Source organism: Eschscholzia californica, unplaced genomic scaffold (assembly GCF_041429995.1).
Source record: "Eschscholzia californica isolate CP2 unplaced genomic scaffold, dmEscCali1.0.p SCAF_3, whole genome shotgun sequence".
Lineage (NCBI taxonomy): Eukaryota > Viridiplantae > Streptophyta > Magnoliopsida > Ranunculales > Papaveraceae > Eschscholzia > Eschscholzia californica.
In genome coordinates, this window is record NW_028238420.1 from 10,451,599 (window position 1) to 10,463,632 (window position 12,034).

Consider the following 12,034-nt stretch of genomic DNA (forward strand, 5'->3'; position numbering starts at 1 on the left):
CACGGATGCTCATTATTCTCATCTTCTCTAATTTCTTCATTCTCTTTTCCAAACCCACCAATAAAAACAAGTTCTTGAGCAAACATTTCCTTGCCAATTCACTTACACCTTTGAACTCTTCAATCCTTTCTTCTCTCGCTACATTTTTATCCAAAAACTCATTAAGATCCTTACTTTTCAATGAAGATAAAACATACATAGCTAAATTACTTTACTCTAATGACCTCTGAAACTGGTTTTAACCCTGTTAAGAGCTCAACAAAAACTAAACCAAAACTGTAAACGTAGTTTTTTTCGATTAATTGACTTTTTTGAAAGTATTCAGGATCTAATTAACCTAATGTGCCTTGAACTAAAGTGGGTATTTGTGTTTGGTCTAATTTTCACAGTTGCCAGTTTGTTTCAAATTCAGTCCAAAAGATAATAGTAATACCTCGTATCCAGTTTCTGTAATGAGGATTTCATCCTCAATTCTTATCCCAATGCCTTTGTATCTGAATATTAAACATAGTTGACTAAAGACAGCTTCATCAACCAAGAGAAATAGCACAAGGTATGTCTTCTTTATCATGTTAGAGTTTATCTTGAAACTGAGTTCTCAGTACTAGTTAGTAGGTAAAGACATTGATAAATTGGACACTGCAATCTACCATTCTAACAAGAAAAGTAAAACGGGATTCAGACCTCCAAAAGATAAACCATCTTAACTTCTTATATGGCCTCGCTTGTTAACACCCTACTCTCGAGTACCCACAAGTGATAGATGAAGTTCAAACATGAAAATTCTTAAAGACATGAAAAAGTACAATCAACAAGAAATCCGACAGCAACACGCAACTATGGCAGTTAACATACTAGCTGACTAATTATTTTTCAAAAAAAAATTGCTGGAAGTTCTTATTCCTCCTAATATCATTCATCGACTAAGGAGAGATCTTGTTAGATGTTCCCGTGCAGTAGCTAATGCTTGACATATAGTCTGCAAAACAGATTTTATACAATTAGAAAAATTAATCATATCTATCTCGGAAATCTCATAATAGTTTAACAACTAAAGGAAACCAATAAGAAAATCACAGAGGGCACATTTAACCATGGGAAATATGGAAACAAAGGAACCAAATTTTAAATGGGCAAGAAGAGATGACCAAAGAGTCATGTTAGTTATTAAGAGAACTAGAAATTCTCAAAAGATTGCTGGATTAGCATGAAGAACGTAAGGACCTGCTCAGATAAGGATGCTGCATTTTCGCCACCATTGGAAGCAACTTTACCAGCAATAACGCTTGCTTCATTATTCTGTACGAAAGAAAAATATACCCATAAATTATTACGTCATGATAAATCCCAACAGATCAACAGATTTACTTCATGAAGTTCTAATGTCAATCAAGAAACCAAACAAATAAAGTAAAAGGACAAAAACACAAAGAGGTTCATTTACAATTTATGTTCTACCAGGCAGACCTAAAGCTAACCTTGAAGTGCCTGAACCAAAACATGCACTGCTACACATGTAATGCACATTCTTGAAGAACTTACTAACAGAAACTTCTAATGCATACATAAAAATTTAAAAGAAGTTTTAGACCCTTATCTTTTAATGTAGTTATCCATTTCCCTAAGGTCTCTACTTTGTTCGGCTTTCATGCCAGCTCTTTTTGTTATGGAAGTGCTTTATGAACTGAAAAATGTTTAGTCTTTCTTTGATTACATCGGACAAAGTGTTATTTGATTCTTGAGATTGGCCACCTTCATCTTAAAATCCATATTTGAAGATATAATGGTCTAGAAGGACATGTATGAACTCTACCAAAATTGTAATTCCTACACAGTTTGAGTATTTAAGAGCGCTCATACATCATAGCATCACTTTTAAGACTAAGTTAACAAAGATTACGTGCAGGGTAAAACTACAGATAGAAAACAAAGCAGTACACTATACAATAGCGGTAACCTAGAAAGATAATAAATTATTCTTACATTGACCAAAACTACGCCATCTGAAGAGACAGACTCCACTTTTAGTTCGTAAGAAAATATGACCAAAAGGACAAGATTAGATAGTAAGAATTCCTCTAGACAATCCACTATATTCTGCAAGTCATAGTTGAGCAAAATTTGCATCCAACACCCACTGAAAGGTATACCCGAGGATGAAAATAACTGGATTACCTTTAGAGAGGTAGCACGAAAAAAAAAAAAAAAAAAAAAAAAAGCTCACCAAAATACCGATATATCTCAAAAAAGTTTAGCACTAATTCTTTCACATATGTATGAGGCAGCAACTAAATAATGAAGCAAAACAGTGACATGGAAAAGCATGGCAACAAATACTTTCACATATGTATGAGGCAGCCACTAATTAGTATAGCAAGACACTCACAGGGAAGGCATGCCAACTAATTCTCACATATAATAAGGTATCATACTAGCATAGACATTAACGATAAGTCGATAACCACCGTGTGTGAAAAACGAGATTGTACATACCCTCCATCAACAATCTCATCGAGGCATAGAAGGATAAGATTCTAGGTTTTCAAGTGCCGTCATTTTGTCCATACTGTTCCTGGAAATACAAGAAAACAATGCAGGTAAATTAGTATGTGCGCTTTCTAATATTTAAAGGCATATCCTTGAATATAAAGGCTTCATGTTGGGAAAAGTTTGCATTGGCAAAAGTTCTAGTTGGATTCTTCTTATTTATTCAAGTGTATACCATTATAGTATCTTCTGTGTAGCATTTACAGCAAGAGTCAAATACCAAATTTTGCTCCTGAGGACTAGGAAAGAGTTCTTTATGTCTGCGCAACATGAGCTAGATGGGGATAGGTATCTGAAACCAGTTCAAAGCTTTGGACACTGAGTGGTAAAGGCTAAAAAGGGAGCAGCAACACACCTATCTTTGTATCGATATTGCTATATTATACCAAAGAACATTAAATACAAGGTATATAAAGGACCTTAGAAATACCATGAGAAATTACAAACAAGATGTACATACTACAGATAGAACCCTCATATTATACCACCGAAGTGACTGCAAGTTCTAGAACAAGTAATCCAATCCGACACAAATATTTGAGTATCTAAAATGATAATATACTACAAAGAAGAATCCATGTTACCGAGAATGTTATCAATACCCATTCCTCCTATAAAAACTGCACAAGTAGTATAAATGCCTTTGGGTAGCAGCACATACACATCACAACAGTGCTACAAGAAAATGAAAAATAATGTCACAGTTGTACCATGTGTGTTAATTTTTTTTCTAGAGACCAACTCTCATGAATTAAATTCACCTCCCCTCCTTTTTCTACTGGTCTCTAGCAAGGAATGAAATTTCGGTTTCGGTGGAAATTTCGGTCGGTCCAAAAGTGGAAACGTTTCGTAGAAATGTTTCGGTCAGTGTGGAAATCTTACAAATCTACAGAAATGATAGAAATATGATGCAATTATGTATAACAAGATTATTAAGCCATAATGATGCATAAAAATGATGTTTAACATTATCTATTAGTTTGAGGGAGTATTAGCAATTACACAGTTACTTCCGGGGGTAAATTGAATAATTTTTTGGCTATAACACCCAAAAGATAGCATTCTTACTGATAATAATTAACAAACAATGTTAGTTTGAGAAGGTATCGTCAATTACGCAGTTATATTAGAGGTGTTACTAAGATAAAATCAATTTAGGCAGAATTGAAGACGCTAAGGGAACTATTTTCTCATGGGTTAGGAGAATTGATAAGTTTAAGAATGTATCCTATCTAGATGTTGTAGTTCATTGGGAGGCTTGGATGTCGTGAGATATCCGCTTTAAGCCACCCCTCTCTCTGTATATAGCTTTTTCTCCTTTAATATATTCATTCTAAGTTTCAAAAAAAAAATCAATTTAGGCAGTTAAGTCAAGGCGTAAATCATTCAAATAGATTTAAAAACCATGGAAAACATTACATAAAAATCAAGAGAGATCTAAGAGAAATGAAGATGAAAAAGACGAAGAAATGGAGATGTTTCTAGTATTAGTTTATCCCGTTTTTTTGCTAGATTTCTACTATGTCGGTCGAAATTTCCATCATGTCGGTGGAAATTTCGATATTTCCAACAACTTCGGTGGAAATTTCGATTATGTCGGTGGAAACTATGCAGGAAATAGTTGTAAGTGTTATTTCGTGCACCTAATCTCATTTTAGGAAACGTTTCGCGAAATTTCGGTGAAATTTCGGGAAGTTTCATTCCTTGGTCTCTAGTTACCTCACCTTTCCAATAAAAATATAGGTTATATAGCACCTTCTCTTAGCCATTTGAGCTATTCTCCAGAGCATGCCAGGCATAAAGAAAGGCACTGTTTTTTCTCTAGGGAACTTGTTACGGAAAAAGGGTATCAAGAATACTTATTCAAGTAACAACAAAGAGGTGAAACTGGCAAGGAAAAGTTTATGACAAGATCACCTTCTGTTCGAGCATTCGTCCATTGTGTTTTAGTAAAAATAGCTTTTTCAAAAGCTAACTTTGCACTGTTTGTTGGCCAGTCATCTGCGTGGTACTTGACAGCCACTCGCTTCCCCATTGCGGAAAAATATACGAAATCGGATGAGTATATCTGACGAGGATGAAATGGTAACTTACTGTATTGAACTATTGATGCACTTAAATCATACATCAAGAGCTGACTTATGACTTTTATCTCCCTATGTTTATTAAATTATACGCACGGCACGAGTCAACAGTACCAACTAGGCAATGATTACCCTACGAGCTAACTACGTCAACTACGCAAGAGAAGGAAAATATATTAGGTGTCAATGTGTCATTTAGTTGACAATTAAGAAAACTTTTCCAAACAACTAAATATAACAAACAAAAATATTTTCCTAACACTCGTTTGAATATATTTTTCATATTTCACAAGAAGTGAGCAAAACAAACATGAAATTTAGAAATGAAATGTCAGTTGTACTGTTTTCCCAGAAGTCATGTTCAGATTTCAAAGAAATACAAATTACCATGAATAAAAATTTGTTTTGCTATTAGAACAACTAATAGAAAATTTGTTTTGCTATTAGAACAAATCAACACTCCACTTATTTACTTATGCGTCCATTTTATTTTCTTACTGTGTGTAAAGAAAATGCTATTAGAACAACTAATAGAGTTGCAGAAACTAGCTGCAAATTAGATCCAAATAATTTCAATCAATTTCATGCTTAGTCAAATGAGATCAAACCCATAATCTAAAAATTATGAGAAAAAAACAGACAGTCTTGGGCATCTTCAAAGATCACATAAAATCTATTGAAGAATGAAATAATTAAACTTTCTTATCAATGAATCTTCTATCTATCAAACCCTAACCAAAGTATCGACATTAATTAGTTAAATCAGAAGAGATCTCGCTCTACTTCTTTCAATTAACGAACTACAGAAAATAGCAAAAAGTGATAGAGAGAAGAAAGAGAAAACGTGAGCAATTACCATGGAAATCGTCAGCGGAAATAAATATCGTTGGAGATAATCTGATCGCAAGATTTCCTCTTTCAAATTCCACTTGAAATTCTCTTTGATCAATTGTTTTTTCCCTTCCAACCCTAACCTTGCTGAAAAAATCGAACAGAAGAGAGAGATAGAAAATTTGGTTCTTATCACGTTTCCAAACAACGACTAAACTATATCTGGTTGCAAATAAGCCCACTGAAATCAGCATTAGTTGTAGATTTAACCCCTATCTTGACTTGACCCAAAAGCAAAATAATCTCGTGAAAAAACTAACAAAAGCCGTCATTTTTATTGTATTTGTTATAAATTTAAATCAATTAATGAAAAAAAACTGATTTAAGCCTTAGATCAACTCGGGACAAATTTTAAAAAACAAACATGTACGTGAAACAGAGAAAAATTTAGAAAGAAACGGAAAAAATTCTCGCTCGAAACAATGCCTGAGTACTCTGAGCCCCAAGTCGAGATGCCACAAATCTCGGGCGCGCGCCGTAGGACGCATTTGGACGAAGTCTGAGCGCGTGCAAAGACTTGGTCTGGAACCCATTTTTTCTTTTCTTCAAATACTAATTTTAGTAATATTACAAAATAATGAAATTTGATTTTTGAACAATTCAAAAACCCTAACTTTAAAAAAAACTTTTCAAAGCAACTTTGTAAATTCAAATTGAAATTCTTTTAAAAAGTTCTTTTGAAATTCTTCGCAGATAATGAACAAACCCAATTTTAAACTGACCAAAAATTAGCTCAGGCAAGACTCAAGAGGCTCTGACGCCACTGTTGATTCTAAGAGGAATCTTTGATGACTATAATCTCACACTAAATTGCCCAGATCTCATGCCAAAACTAACAATAACCTAATAGTTATTACCTGAATGCTCTTTTTCCTCATATAAGATTTGCTTTCCGTCGGACTAACTTGATTGTATTTTCCAGAAGATCTATAGCTTAGCTCCACTTGTGTAACTCCTCTACTTGACACACTATTTTGTTTAAACCCTGTCCTTTTATAGAGATACTTATAAAGTCCAAATTCTATTTGAAATAGGATTCCTAAAAAGAACATAAATAGATTTATCAGAGTTCCTCCAAAAATTGGGATCCCTATAGGCCTATATGGGAGTCTGCTAGGCCACATAGGGTTGGCCTTAGGATTGATGGGACATACTCCCGACTATCTTGGCCCTTATGACATCTTTGTAATTATAATTTTTGTGTCCACCTCATCTCTTTCTCTCCCCCGTTTCATGTTCTTCTCCTTTAACTCACAGTCAGCGCCCGACGACTTTCTACTGCTGGCCTTCATTTTTTGTAGTTCTTTTATCTTCTTCTCCCCCACCCCCTCTTTATCTTTCTCTCTATCAATAACCCCCCGAACCTAGCCTTAGACGAAGTCCTCTTTGTTCATAACCCCCTTCATTTATAACACCTCTTCGTCTGAGTTTTCAAACCCCATATGCAAACAAAGTTCCAACAAAGGGGACTGAACCGAGGGGGGGATTGGAAAGAGATAGGAAGTAGGTGTTGGTTGCGATGGTGGAAGAAGAAAGAAGTATTCAAAAAAAAATTTCGAAGTTACCAACGGACTACGTTCTTAGGTTGAAGGAGAATAAAGTGAGGCGGAGAAGAGGGAAATGGAAGATTTGGCAAAGAACAAAAATTATAATTACAAAAATGCCATAGAAGCATAAAGGGAAGATTTAACAAAAATTGGGGGTCAAATTAACCAGTTGGTCACAAATTGGGGACCAAAAAAGAATTAATCCTTTCTTTTTTTGAGTAAAGAATTATTCCTTTCATTTACTGTTTCATGTAGTTCAATTGAAGAAATATATTCATGTCACATTGATGTCTAATCTATAAAAGAATAGAAAAATCTACTAGTGGAATGTTATTCATGAATCAACCAACTGTTAAGGTTTAATCATGCAAATGGTGAACCATCCAGGCCTTATTTCCAAAGATCACTCTCATCTAAATTCTTAATCACAAGCCAATTCATTATGAGGTCTCAATTGCTCTTTGTATGATTTAATACATGACAAAGAATGATTCTTACCAGTTTTCCTATATCTTCTTCTTCGTAGGAACTCGCAAATTTCACTGCAAAAACAGTCAACAAAACTAACAAACAAACTGAACTGCGGGAAGGATAATTTTAAAAATACATAGAAAACATCTGACAACTACAAATTCTACAAGAGAAGTACGCTAGATTAATCCAATAAGTTTCTCCCTTATATATGAGCTCATAATTATTTTATGTAAAGATTATCGAATGGAGTCTATAAGTAACATTATATCCCTAAGAAAGCAAGGGGGCGGGTTGCCTTTGTGACTGGTGTCACACTTGGCATAGGAGTCAGGGAGGAGGGGAACTTCGTTGTAACAAAAAGTTATATTAAGAACAAGTGATAGAATCAATATATAGTCGAGAAGGGATAGTATGGTGCACTAGTATATTACTAGTTAATCTAGACATAAATGTGCATGTCTATTGAATCTAAGGTAAAGTGACCATCATTACAATGAGAAGTCCATAAAACCAACAGACTGTTATCTTTTCTTATTGTCGGAATCTTACTCGTTTACACTGACTTTTCTAATCATAAGCAAAATAGATAGTTTAAACTATTTCAGACAATGGACACTTAATCTAGACAATGGAGTCTCGAACAACATGCTGAATCCGTGGGGTCCAACCACACTCGAATATCAAGCCAGCCAGCCGTGTGGTCGAACCAAAAGGAATATAAGAGAGAGGGAGAGAAAGTGAGAGAAAAAGAGAGGTGACGCGAAGGCAGGCGATGGAGAGAGTGTTCTCAGTGGAAGAAATTCCAGACCCATTTTGGGCATCACCTCCTCCCCAACTACCAATTCAAGATCAAACCAATTTCAATCGAACTTCATCTGAATGGCCTTTTCAGAGATTCCTCCTTCACGAATCTGTTCTTACTGTAACACCTTCTTCTTCTTCTTCCACTACTCATCATCATCATCATCGTCCCCCATTTCTTCTTCCTCCTCCCTATCTCTCTCCTTCTCCTTCTATGAAGTAGCCATTGATTTTACTTCTAGTAGTTTTGAGTTTTTGAAGATATGAGTGAATGAATGAATGGAGAAAGAAAGATAATTGTGATTCTTGATTCTTCTTAATAGTATATGAAATATGTGGTTCTTGTGTTCTTAGAAATTTTCTTGCTGATCTGTGTTGTTGTATTATTTGTTGTAACTAGGTTCCCTCCCCGTCCTACGGACGGGGAAGATCCCTCTTGGCTAACGCCTTCGAGGAGAAGAAAATAAATAAGATAAAATTACAGGGGAGAGTGATAACCATGTGTTTGAAGAGTAGAGAGGGAGAACCGTATTTATACAATTTTGAACTGACTTAGAAGTCTAACCGAATCACTAAAATTAAGGGGAAAGTGGATGTGCAATCGTGAGTGAGAAGATGCCTGAGATATAGTTATTTTAGGGAGATTGTAACCGAATATTCAAAATAATTAATTGTTTACACTAATATCCTTATTTTTTAAGTCAAATTACACTAAAAAGGATTTTATATCAGTCGTTCGATCTAATCAAAGGTAAATCTCTAAAATAAAATGGACGGCCAGACTTATCCCCTAGATAACCGACCGACCTGTTTTAATATAATAGATTTTCTGGGCCTCTTGGTTTTAGTTGGAAGTTAGTGAGAGAAAGAAGTGAGACATGAAGAGCCACACATTGGGGGTTAGGAAATCTTTTCTATTTGTCCAAGTGGACGGTTACAATTTAGGATTGGGTTGATTCACTTGACTGTGGACTTTGTCAAGATGTTCATCCTATGTTGTTTTCGGTGTGCTGATTAAACGATCAATATTTATCTAACAAGGGGAAAATGTGGAAGTTTATGTGCTCAAAATTATCTTCTAATATAGAAATCTTAGAGGCATATAGTGAAATGATAAAAATGTTTTATCAATGTTAAAATCAACTATTAATTACATCTTTGTGGTTTTGAAGGACAAAATGGTAATCCAAACATTGTCCGATAAAAAAAAAAAGTTGCAAATATATCTAATGGCTCTACGAAATAAAATACAAGGGTTGGGAGCCCGGAAGAAACATTGCATTGAAACCAAATTTGGTTGAAACATCAAAGGTGCACAAAATGATTTAGAGGAAACAATATAAACTCGTAATGAAGTGAAATATCGAGAAATGACAAGACTAAAACACCCCAACTAAAACACCCCAAGATTTCGAAATCCAGAATTGAACAAGAAAAAAAAATCTGTTACTTGAAACAGAACAACAGAATTTCAGTTAGGGTTTGACAGTTAATGATATTCAACAACTACAAATATGGGTCAACATCAGTTTTGATCAAACGGATGAAAAGGCAAGATCAGAGAAAATATTGTACACCTTAAAGAACAAAATCAAGAAAGAGTTAGTTAAAGTTGGTTAGGGGGAACGGGCTATAGTGCTATACTATCTTCAGAGTTCATGAGTTATTACCCGATTGCGATTGGCCCCTTAATGTATGACGTCAGATTTTAACTTTTCAAGATAAAACTATTTATTTTTTTTCTTCTCTTATTTTTGGTTCACTGCGACCAAACAAACGAGATGTCATGTATCTGTTGAAGAACTACAAGGAATCAACAGTTGTAGATAAATTATCCAGATAGTGTCAAATGGACTAATAGGTATACTTATAAATTATCGATATATCTGAAAATCAAGTATATTACTAGTTGTTTCTCCCCATTCAGTCGAAAGAACTTAATCAACTAATTTTAAACTCTTCATATTTATTCGTCTCCACATATTTTACATACCCATTGCCCCATTTTCCGAATTTTCCATTCCCTTAATGGGTTAGTTAGAAATTTTCTTGTGGGGATACTTTTTAGTTATAAAAAAGAGTAAAAATAATCACTATCAAGAAATGATTGAACATGACGTTACTAACTCCTTCGATCACCAAAACTGTTGTGTTACAAGTGAATTGTCAAAAAGTTTATTGGCTTTCACCAAGAATCCCTATATGTTACACTCCCAACCAACTCAACTTGTGTGTTGTTTGAACTGAAATTTCATTATAAATAATTAATACTATACATACTTGAATTACATAAAAGGAAGCACGTTAATTTATATTAAAAAGATCGAGAGACATTTTATCTCCCAAAAAATAATTCTCATAATTTACGTTGTTTAAAAAAGTTGGGAGAGAAAAGAACTGATAGCTGAGAAGGAAGAGGGAGAGAAAGAGAAAGAAGATTGATTTTAGACAAATATTGTCAAAAATTTAGACAAATAGAACAGTAATGATAAGGAGAGTATAAGATAGTACAGAGATAAAATACCCTATAGAACTTATTACCACTTTATTCGGACATGGAGTCGAGAAATTTTTTGATTTACTTCATAAATGGGTATTCTAGATCGTGTATCTATTCTATCTATATATACAGGTAGATCGAAATCTAGATTTACACCTGGGGTGTTTCTAAAGATAGTGATAGTATCAACTCATATGACCATGCTCTATTCAGGGGAATACAAATAAAATAGAGATTGTCTTTCGGAGAGATAATCGAGTGGTTGATAGCTCCGGTCTTGAAAACCAGTATAGTTCTTTGTTCAGAACTATCGAGGGTTCAAATCCCTCTCTCTCTCTCCCTTTGTTTATTGAATAGATTTCTTTCTTTATTGCTTTCGCCTGGTCTGGTATCATAAAGTGGAATGGCCCGGCTAGGTGAGACAGCCTAGTTCTAAAGATGAAACCCTAGTAAAAGGAGGTTAAGTCCAAACTTATAAAGAAAAGATGAGTCAAAAGAGAAAATAATCACAAAATATGGACTAAAAAGAAATAAAAGGCATTTATTAGGTAGATCCACGTACCCCACATGTCCGACGTGGGTCGGCCCCTGCTTCAAGTGAATACAAATTTTTTTTTTGATGAAGAGGTGAATACAAATTGGTCTAGCTGTTTACATTGATTTTGGCCTGATTTTATACCTCAAATAGGAGTAAATCATATAGTGTTTGTGAAGTGTTAGACAATTTTAGTCGCTAGAGTCGGGGAGAAGACAATTGTAATAAGCTTAATAGATATGGAGAAGGATCAATGAAGTGCCACCTTATTTTGTGGCTGTTGGTTGTCCTTCGGTTTATGTCCACGGTTCTATATGTTGGATTACTTGATATTGTGAGAGCATCTCCAATGGGACACTCAATCTCTAACACTTAGAGTGTCACACATGACTTCTTGGAGTTTTTGTTAAAAAATCATCTCCAATGGAACACTTTGTTAGACACTCTATTATGAGGTGGACACATTTATTATAGAGTGTCTAGAGAGAGAAACTCTAAAATGAGAGTGTCTACTTGAGATCTCTAAGTGTCACTTTAATGTTTAAACCAATAGAAATCTTTTCTTTTCAACTACTTATTTCATATTCAATTTAAAAGTGACATGTGTATTAAGTAAGAGATTTTAGAGATCTCCATTGGAGACCATACAAATTAA

The 12,034-nt window shown here is 34.5% G+C and overlaps 1 long non-coding RNA gene across 5 annotated transcripts; it reads right to left on the reverse strand.

Annotated features, from left to right (window-relative positions):
• Positions 1–544: 544 nt before the first annotated feature.
• On the reverse strand, positions 545–9,394 carry LOC147548320 (uncharacterized). Of its 5 annotated transcripts, XR_015236581.1 has the most exons (8): positions 7,568–9,394; positions 6,380–6,561; positions 5,488–5,609; positions 4,465–4,573; positions 2,494–2,572; positions 1,225–1,299; positions 639–979; positions 545–590 (listed from the first exon to the last, which is right to left on the reverse strand). It is a non-coding gene; the product is annotated as an uncharacterized LOC147548320 (long non-coding RNA). The 5 variants fall into 5 exon arrangements; XR_015236584.1 differs by lacking the exons at positions 6,380–6,561; positions 7,568–9,394 and adding an exon at positions 3,132–3,222 and having other exon boundaries at positions 5,488–5,653; XR_015236580.1 differs by lacking the exons at positions 6,380–6,561; positions 7,568–9,394 and having other exon boundaries at positions 5,488–6,296.
• Positions 9,395–12,034: the final 2,640 nt, after the last annotated feature.